Raw genomic sequence first — 8,926 nt, forward strand, 5'->3', positions numbered from 1 at the left:
CAAATGGAGAGAAAAATCCCTCGTGCATGGGTCTCATTACGACACCCTTTGCTACAAGGACTTTGTGATGTCACATAGTACTTTCAAAGAGTACATAACAGTGTTCCTTACTCGTTTCAATTCAAGTACAATAGACATCATAGAATATGACAGTATCTACAACTGAGCAATGTACAACACCAAACAAGTGGATTGAAACAGTTCTGATGAAATCAAATACTTTATTTTGACTTCTTTATAGCAAAACGTCAACTCATAAGTCCCAACGGTTTATAAAAAAAATATTGGGAGAAGCTGGTTTAAAAAGATTGAGTTTATGAGAGCAAGTAATTGTAAAAATAAAAAAAAACAACAATTTCTTCGACCTTCAATTCCCAGAAAAAATATTTTTAAATGTAAGAACTGTTTGCCTGAAAACAATGGAGAATTCCATTTTAATTCAGAAAAGAAAATAAGGGAAAAACACCATGACAGAAGCAAATTATTCCTTTACACAATTTGAGACATGTCTTAAGTCTCTCCAAGTTCGTTCCAACTTTATGTTTAACATTTGCAGATTGATAAAGTATAGCCTTTGAAGAAGTATTTTGGAATTCCGTCGCGGTTATTGTTTTGGTTCTTTAATCAGGAGACTCGTGTAGCTTGTTATATCTATGTGTGGGGGAAGCCCTCCTCCATGTGTAAGCATGTTCATTACAGCATATTAATCCAATGCAGGCTGAACAATATAAAAGGCCCTTTGAACTGTGGCGATCAATGTGTTGTGTGTACAATCTCTGGAGCTTGTAAAAATTATGCGATTCCACAAGGAAAGATTAAAATTACAGAAGTAGGACGGCAGTGAGTAATGCAAGCACAATGAACGTCCTGCAGTTGGCATTCCAAACTGTAGACTCATTGCAAGCGTCAGTATTGCAGCATTGTACATCGCACCATGTACCTTTTTCTTTGCATTCCTGTCCTGTACAAAATACCTCTGTGCCACAGCCTTTTCGATATCGATGAACTTCTTCATCATTATTAAATTCCACGCTGTGTGTTTTGTAGCAAACCTGCATCTTCTCAGGGCACTTGTATTGTGAGCTTTTCTCATTGCATTCATCCCATGACTTCGAAGGGTCACAAATGTGACAATTCAGCCCGGTGCCTGCAAAATAAGACATGGAAAGGCTCATCAAGTACAGTGTTTCGACACTTTCGTGAGTCGCTTTAGGACTTTTTCAAGCTAACTGGTTACTTTGGAATATATAAAATGCGGATGTAAAGTGTTGATGAGAAATCTATATGTTCAAAGGAAATCGGAAAAAACGTGGAGCGACACGCTGTGATACAAATTGATTGCGATATGTTTGCGAGTGGCAGAAAATGGTCTACATAACCTTCGATGGCAAGCCACGCCAGAAATTTTTCTTAACAAGTCGTTGAGCCGGTTATACAGTTTCTTTTTAAGATATCATAATTCTCATATATAAAATAAAGCTTTTTATCACCCAGCTTTCGGTTAGATGTTTTTCAGTGCCCCAAGGCCTCACGAAAATAACTATCTTTTCTCTGTCTGCTTACAAATCTATTTTCTTGATTACGTACATGTACTGGCCATATGAAAACTCAACGTATTATTTCTTTCCTAATTACCATCGATTATACGGTTTTCCTCAGCTTTTTTTTCTAAACAAAAATGTTGCGAAATGACGAAAGACTTGGCAAGTTATTCGACAACATTTTCTGCAATGAGAAATGATGATACTCGTCTTGCTACGAGCGGTAGAAAAAGAACGACATGTGAATTCCATGCATGATTAGTCGAATCCTAAACGCCCTGATACTTTATCACTGCATGTACTACAGGAAACTCTGTGGCGCACCAAGCTACTGTCGAGTTCTTGTTTCACACTCGTCCCTCATCCTGCTAGGATCAATAATAAAGACAGCTTCGTGTGTGTTAATAGAATGAGAAAGATGATGAATTAAATAAGAAATGAATAAGAAAAATTATAAATTTGGAGTAGTGGAAGGAAAAAAAGATGCTGTTCGGCCTGTCACGAGACTTGGACAAAGGAAAGTGAAACAAGTTCCAAAAGAATATGACCAAAGCTAATTCGAAAGGTGACTGAAATTATACTCTGTCAATCAATTGAATCTTTTTTTCACGACAGGAGCTTTTTAAAAACATCTTTAATGAAAAATTTATATTTAGACCACCAAGGTAACCATGAGCTCGTTTAAGTATCCGATGATTGCACATGCGCATTAGCACACGCCAGTCGGACATAAATTATTCCCTTCTGGCAATTTGAGTCTCGATACATTTGCTTTACATGCATAACATGAAAAAAACACTTTCAATCCTGGTGGTCCCTTTCTTGTAAAAACAACATCTATTCGGAAAATTCGGTTTTACAGACAAAACAAGAATCAAATCGCTCTGAATACCTGTGGCTGGTTCTTACCACGAAATACGTTTAGCCTCTATAAATAAATCTACACTGACATTTCTCAAACAGGATAACAATTCTATTAAAGCTAGCGGTTGCCGTGAAGAGATATTTAGCCTATGTAAAGCGACGGAAAGGACAAGATGACACTTACTAACTCGCGGATTGCTATACATGGCAAGCCTATCATACTGTAATTTGCCCAACGTGTAATGTTTATATATCAGTGTGCCGATTCGGCTTCGCTGGAAGAATGTTTTTGTTTTAAAACATTCGATTGAGGAATTATCACCGCATATGTTCCTCGAGTCTGACAGACAGATGCTGAAAAATATAATCGTTACCGAAAACTGGATGAGTGATTTTCACTGACATTATTGATAAAGATTTAGCTGTTGATTTGTTTTGTGGCCAAAACAGAAGATCTGAATGAGCTGTTTAGTTCGAAGGGATTCCTTCTCTCCGTAGAGCAATATTTCATGTGAAATACCTGTAGAATAAGTAACCTCTCTTTACAAATATTCCTACCTTTGGAGAAAACCAGCGTCCATGAGATTAGTAGCGTAACTAAAGGACATAGCTTCATTTTGAGCTGAAAATCGTCATTTGTAGAAGTTTTGAGTTTAGGTTTGTGACCGACTACATGTTTGCATTCAGCTGCAGGTGTTACTGACAATGTTTCAATTAACCCTTTTCGTCGTCAGTTTAATCATAGTATCTCAGCCAACCATGACGATTATCTTTAAAAGTTGTCACTTACATGAAACATCAATTAATCATGCTTCATGTGTTGTCACGTTAGATTAAACTGTACGTATTTGCCTTGTACTGCTGAAATCGTGTTTCACAAGAGGCTTACTTATGCAAAAATGTTCTGCGTTTCCATAGCTACTTTTCAATCAAGATAAATATTTGTACGTACTCTTTTCTATTCTCGGTAAAAGCGTCAGTATTTTGTCTATCTCACGCACTCTGTTTAGTTTCAGTACCACTTCATCCATTGGATTAGCGGTTTTAAATGAGATTTGGAAGCAAAAGTTTTAGTTTCATTCCGCCGCTCAGAACACGTAACATGGACAACTCTCCTTAATTATTAATCAACACAAAATTACAAGTGATACAAAGTATCTGATTGTTTCTTCTCTGTTCATATGTGTGGCACATCAAATTTAGCAGATCAGCTAGCTAAATAGGAGCCATGTCAGATAAAACATTTTACTGGGTTTCATTTTGAAAACTGAACCAGACGTTCAATCTTACTTTTAGTTTGACTGAACATTTCAATTAAGCGCGACAAAGGAGATTACAGTCAGTGAAATTCAGATGCTATCACCATATGGAGCAAAGCAAGTTTTTAACTTCTAGACGATCAAGACCACGCAAATAAGAAGGGAAGGCTAAAGTGAATCTTAAAGTATTCACAAAAGGGAAACAATAATCACGGTTTCCTGCTGAGAAATAATTAATTACCCGGGTAAAGTGAACGTTCAAATAATTTTGAACATATCCTTTAGCAAAGGAATTCTATCAAAGGTTAATTGTGAAAAGAAAAACAAAGAAACAAAAGAAAACAAAACATTAGGACGAACTAACAAAGAGATTAGCTGGTTGTTGCCAGTTGAAGTTGGTTTCAATATTATTAAAATATTTTCTTCTTAATTAGTTTATGAAAATGGCAATTTTAATTTTACACAAAATTTTATCGAACAAAATAATTTTTAGGGAAAGACGTTTTTTTTCCGTCTTGTCAAGAGCGTGGGCAAAGAAAAAAATCTGATTCCCCATGAAAAATAGAGCCGGCTTAGACATTCGCATTCTGCGCTTCCGATACTCTACCACTAAGCTACAGGGGCTCGGCAGTGAGCTGTGCCATTACGATGTTCACATGTTACACGCGTCCTGCACACTGGTGTAAGCTAGTTTTGATAAGCAGTTTCGAAAACTATATGACCTATAATGTCTATGAAGCTATATGACTGATAAATAAGTGTAAAACACACAGCTGTATGGTGGTGTGTATGGTGCTTTCTGCACGCGCCGATTGATTCGCTCGCGAATGAGAGTTGACTTTCAGACCATTTTGTGATATAATGACGGAAATTAGTTGCTTACTTGTATATACTAAAAAAATTATTAACCTCCAGGTAAGTGAAAGTAATGGATATTTACCGAGCCGCGAGCGACTCGGTTAAGGATTGTTGAATAAAGTCATCGATACTATGATAGTAATTATCATATATGATCTAATGTATGTTATCATCTCAAGAGAGCGACTCTAAAACGTTTTTGGTAGGCCATGAAGTTTGCCTTATTTTTCAATGACGAGATATCATAGCGTACTACTAATATAAATTATTCGAATGAAGTTGAATTTAAGGTGAACTTTTACAGGCGAGTTAACTCATAACATTTTGATTTTGCCAACTGGCGGTACTATTCAAAATCAATTGAGAAAATGCAATGCAGCAAGTTTTGCATAAATTCCAAAAAATTAGTAAGTGATTGCAGTTCTGTAAGGCTGAAGTGCTTTGCAATGGATTTTAAGGACATACTAAGTGAAGAGATGGTGACGAGATGTCTCATAGCTGAGTGTAATTATATCGTAATGTTTTCAACATAAGTTACAAAACGGAAGGAATTAGAGGTTTTCGATATTCAGTTCTACTGTCGGAAGCGTAAGAAGCAGGTCAAAGAGTGAGTTTGATGACTTTCGAGCAATTGTCTTACTAACCATTCTTCAAGAAAGATACGGGCATCGTCATACAAACGGTGTATATTTTCTCTGGAGCTATCTGAATCTACCTCCAAGTTTTAAAATCTCTGGCGACTCACTGCATGCACATTTAAAGAAAAGCTTGCGTGCAGGCGACGGGAACCGGAGAGAAAAACGTAGCGCTGAACTCCCACAAAGACAGGAAACAGCCGGCTAAACCTTTCTGAACTTCACTGAACATTTCCACGAGAGTTTTACTGCCTTTTGTCATTTTTAAGTTTAATATCTAGCATTCCTGTGGATCACTTGGCACGGCGGGCATTGAAATGCGCCGTGACTTGGCTTCTCAGTCCTTCTGAACTGCATTCATAATGAAATTAGTCGAGGTTCTCCCGCTGACCTTGTAGTACTCAGAATCGATTCGAGTTTGATGCTGCTGGATTTGATTCGACGTTTGAAAACATTATTGTATTTCTTCTCGGCTACTTTATTTTAGTTCAGCTTGGCAGATAAGACGTGTAGTTTGTGTTTTAAATTTGCTGAGCAACCTCTTTTCCGCTTTAAGAAAAATAAAGCCGAAACATAATGGGCAGTATACCGCTTTTTCTTTCTTCTTCCTTTTGATTATAAATCATATTTATTTTATAAGAAACATTTGTGGATGAATATCGGGTTGTTCAGCTAAGGAGTGTAAACTAAATCCGCCCGCAGGTTTGAACAACGGCCAGTTGCTCTTGGCGCCATCAGTTAGGATAGAGTCCAACGATCTATTTAATGATAATTTCTTCTTTAAAGCGGTCAGCACTTTTCCTTAAAAAAGTTTTTGCCAGGGCTTAAATTACTTAATATGTCGGAGAGATATCAGCAGAACGTTATGTTGAATATAAGAACTTATGTGAAACACGATTTGGATGAATTTTGTAAGGTTTTTAGCGGAATGAATTTAGTCTAGAATGCGAGAAGCCTAGCCTACAGTTTCATTTTTACTTATGACTCTATGACTTTTGTTTTAAATGATCATCTAGTACCATCAGTACCATCGTGTGCATCAATTTTCGACCTCGCCACAAAAATCTGTGAAATTAAATTTTGTGTAAAAAAAAAGCTGAATCAGAGTCGAGTTGTTTTACAATATCGGGTATTAGCATTTTTTCGATAACTGTTTTGTGAGATGAAAGACTGTTCCAGCTGCTTCATGTTGAAGACTCTGACTGATGCAGGGGAATTCTTAAAATCAATTTCCTTATTTCCCGTAGCGTTGACAGTCAAACTCATCGCCGACGTATAACAAACTGAGAAATTCCTAATCGTTAATGACTTGATGTGCGTGATGTTTCCTTCCCATATAATCCTACTTTGCATTCAAGTCTCTCGACAAAACAACACACCTCTTAAAGAACATGACTGAATACTAACGTTTCATTTATTAGAGAAAAAAATTGTGTTTTGAAAAAAAGGGCTTCTGAAGGAAAGAACTGAGTGATATTCTTGAATGAAATATCTTGTTTAAATTTTGTGTTTCTAGGCAAGTTTACGAGAAGTTATGTCTTCCACTCTTCTTACATTATTAAACAGAAGCAAAACACCGACATGTGATGTGTGTATTACCTGTGTTTCTGATTTAAAAAATTTGAAATCCTTTCGTGAAAATTGTTATTTTACATACCTGAAGCAGCAAACAAATTGTCGTTACTTTCGAAGTTCAACGTTAAATTGATCATGAACATAAAACTTGAGGCTGCATTAGAAGTAATCATTTGTTTGAAATATGGGGACTCACCTTTATAGAACATCCACGCAAATCCGATAAAAACGGCTAAAAATCTCACTGAATCCATTCTGCATTCGGCAACTGAAGCGCCGGCTACAACCATTCAAACATTTCACGTTCTAAGAGCATACAGTAATGATATTATAGGCTAGTGAATACACGAGGCTTAACAATATCAACTACAGTGTACCGTTTGTGTACTTAAATTATTCACGACAGATGTCAAAATAAGGATAAACAACTACTCTTACTAATTTGATGAATATTTCAATAATTAGCGTATTTTGTTCCTTACATCTTACGGTTTTCTTCTGATGAAAAGTCCGCTAATGTCACCGGGCGTTAAACGCGTGAAAAATTGTTTAAATCAGCATATCAGTCTAGTGGCAGAGACTCGGCTTAGCGTGATCATGTGTTTGTACACATCCAAACATCCAATAAATCGGAGAAAGAATGAATTATTATCACTGTTGTTTGCTCTTTAAAGTTCCTGTTACTTGTTTCTGGACAGATTCTGTATGATGCTTGAATAGAAGAATCACATCCTATTTTATTATAGTGATAAAAGCTGCAGGTAGAGAATACAAGGATCATGAATTATTAACAACTATAACCAAACAAAGCAGTACCCTCCAAGACATTTCCCACTGATATCAAAGCGGTGAGTTTTTTTTTTTCCAGAAATCTCTCTTTATTATCATAAAAGTATTTGATTACTATCACCGCCTCAGTTTACAGGGAGCCTTTATTTATCAGTGACGGTTCATGTAAATAAAATGCATTTAAGAATTTAAATCTAAATCTATTTAAGTGATTAAAATTGTTATAACGCATGCCTGTTTGTGGTCCTGTGTGGATTCATCTTACCTAATCCGCTTTCACATCTGATTGTCAACTGAGGTTTCAGCTGTTTTTTTTTGTAACTAAATACCGATCGAACGACACATAGAAAAGATTCTAAATAAATCAACCTAAAGACGAACAAACGAAAAAACGAACAAACTAAAACCTACAAACGAAAAATCGAACAAACGAAAAAAAGAACGAAAAAATCGAACAAACGAAAAAAAGAACGAAAAAAACGAACAAACCAAAACGAACGAACGAACAAAAGAAGGAACAAACAAACAAACGAACAAACAAAAATACAAACTAACAACGGACAAACAAACGAACAAAAAAAATAAAACAAAAAAAAAAAAAAAACGAACAGACAAGAAACCGTGAGCTAACTGAAAAATGAAACAAAGAAATATCATTGCGCTGCCCTCAGGCTGGATACTTGATGCATAACAAGAAAACACTACGTTAATGCAGTAGTTTTTATGGGGACGAAAGTTGCACGCAAATCGAAGAGACGTAAATGTTCTCTTGTTTTTACCAGATGGTTTATGAGAGAATTTTGGTGATAGGGGGAATCGGCTTCAAAGGGCCAAGAATCTTCTATTGATCTTCTCGTCCGCGCGCTATTATCATTTTTGTATAGGTAATAACATGATTTCGAGTCCAATTTGGAATAATGATAAGCACGAGTAAATGTTTTCAAAGACTAACAAAATTGCACAAGCCCTAGGGCTCGTGCAATTTGTGGTCTTTGAAAAAATTAACAAGTGTTTGTTTATTCCAAATTGCACGAGAAAATCATGGGATTACGTGTTAATATCGTTCGTTAGATTGTGGGAAGATGTCATTTTTAAGGTCGTGTAAACCATTGCTAGACCCATGACAATAATCGCCTTTAATAAAAAGTTTGGAATGCTTCAAGGACATCTGATTTTATATTACCCTAAGTTATATTTGCTGCTAGCTTTTTTATTATATTAAGTTTCCAGGAGTTAGGTGTTAGAAGAATTTGAATCCAAATCCGGATGTTTTCAATGTGCTGGAGGATACATTTTTGTTATTTACAAACACAGTGGATGGCAATTTTACAGCTGATATTTTCATTTTGACGCTGCCAGATGGATGAATTCCTCAAATTTCAGTGATTATACAGAAAGAGATCAT

The sequence above is a fragment of the Pocillopora verrucosa genome, chromosome 1, assembly GCF_036669915.1.
Source record: "Pocillopora verrucosa isolate sample1 chromosome 1, ASM3666991v2, whole genome shotgun sequence".
NCBI lineage: Eukaryota > Metazoa > Cnidaria > Anthozoa > Scleractinia > Pocilloporidae > Pocillopora > Pocillopora verrucosa.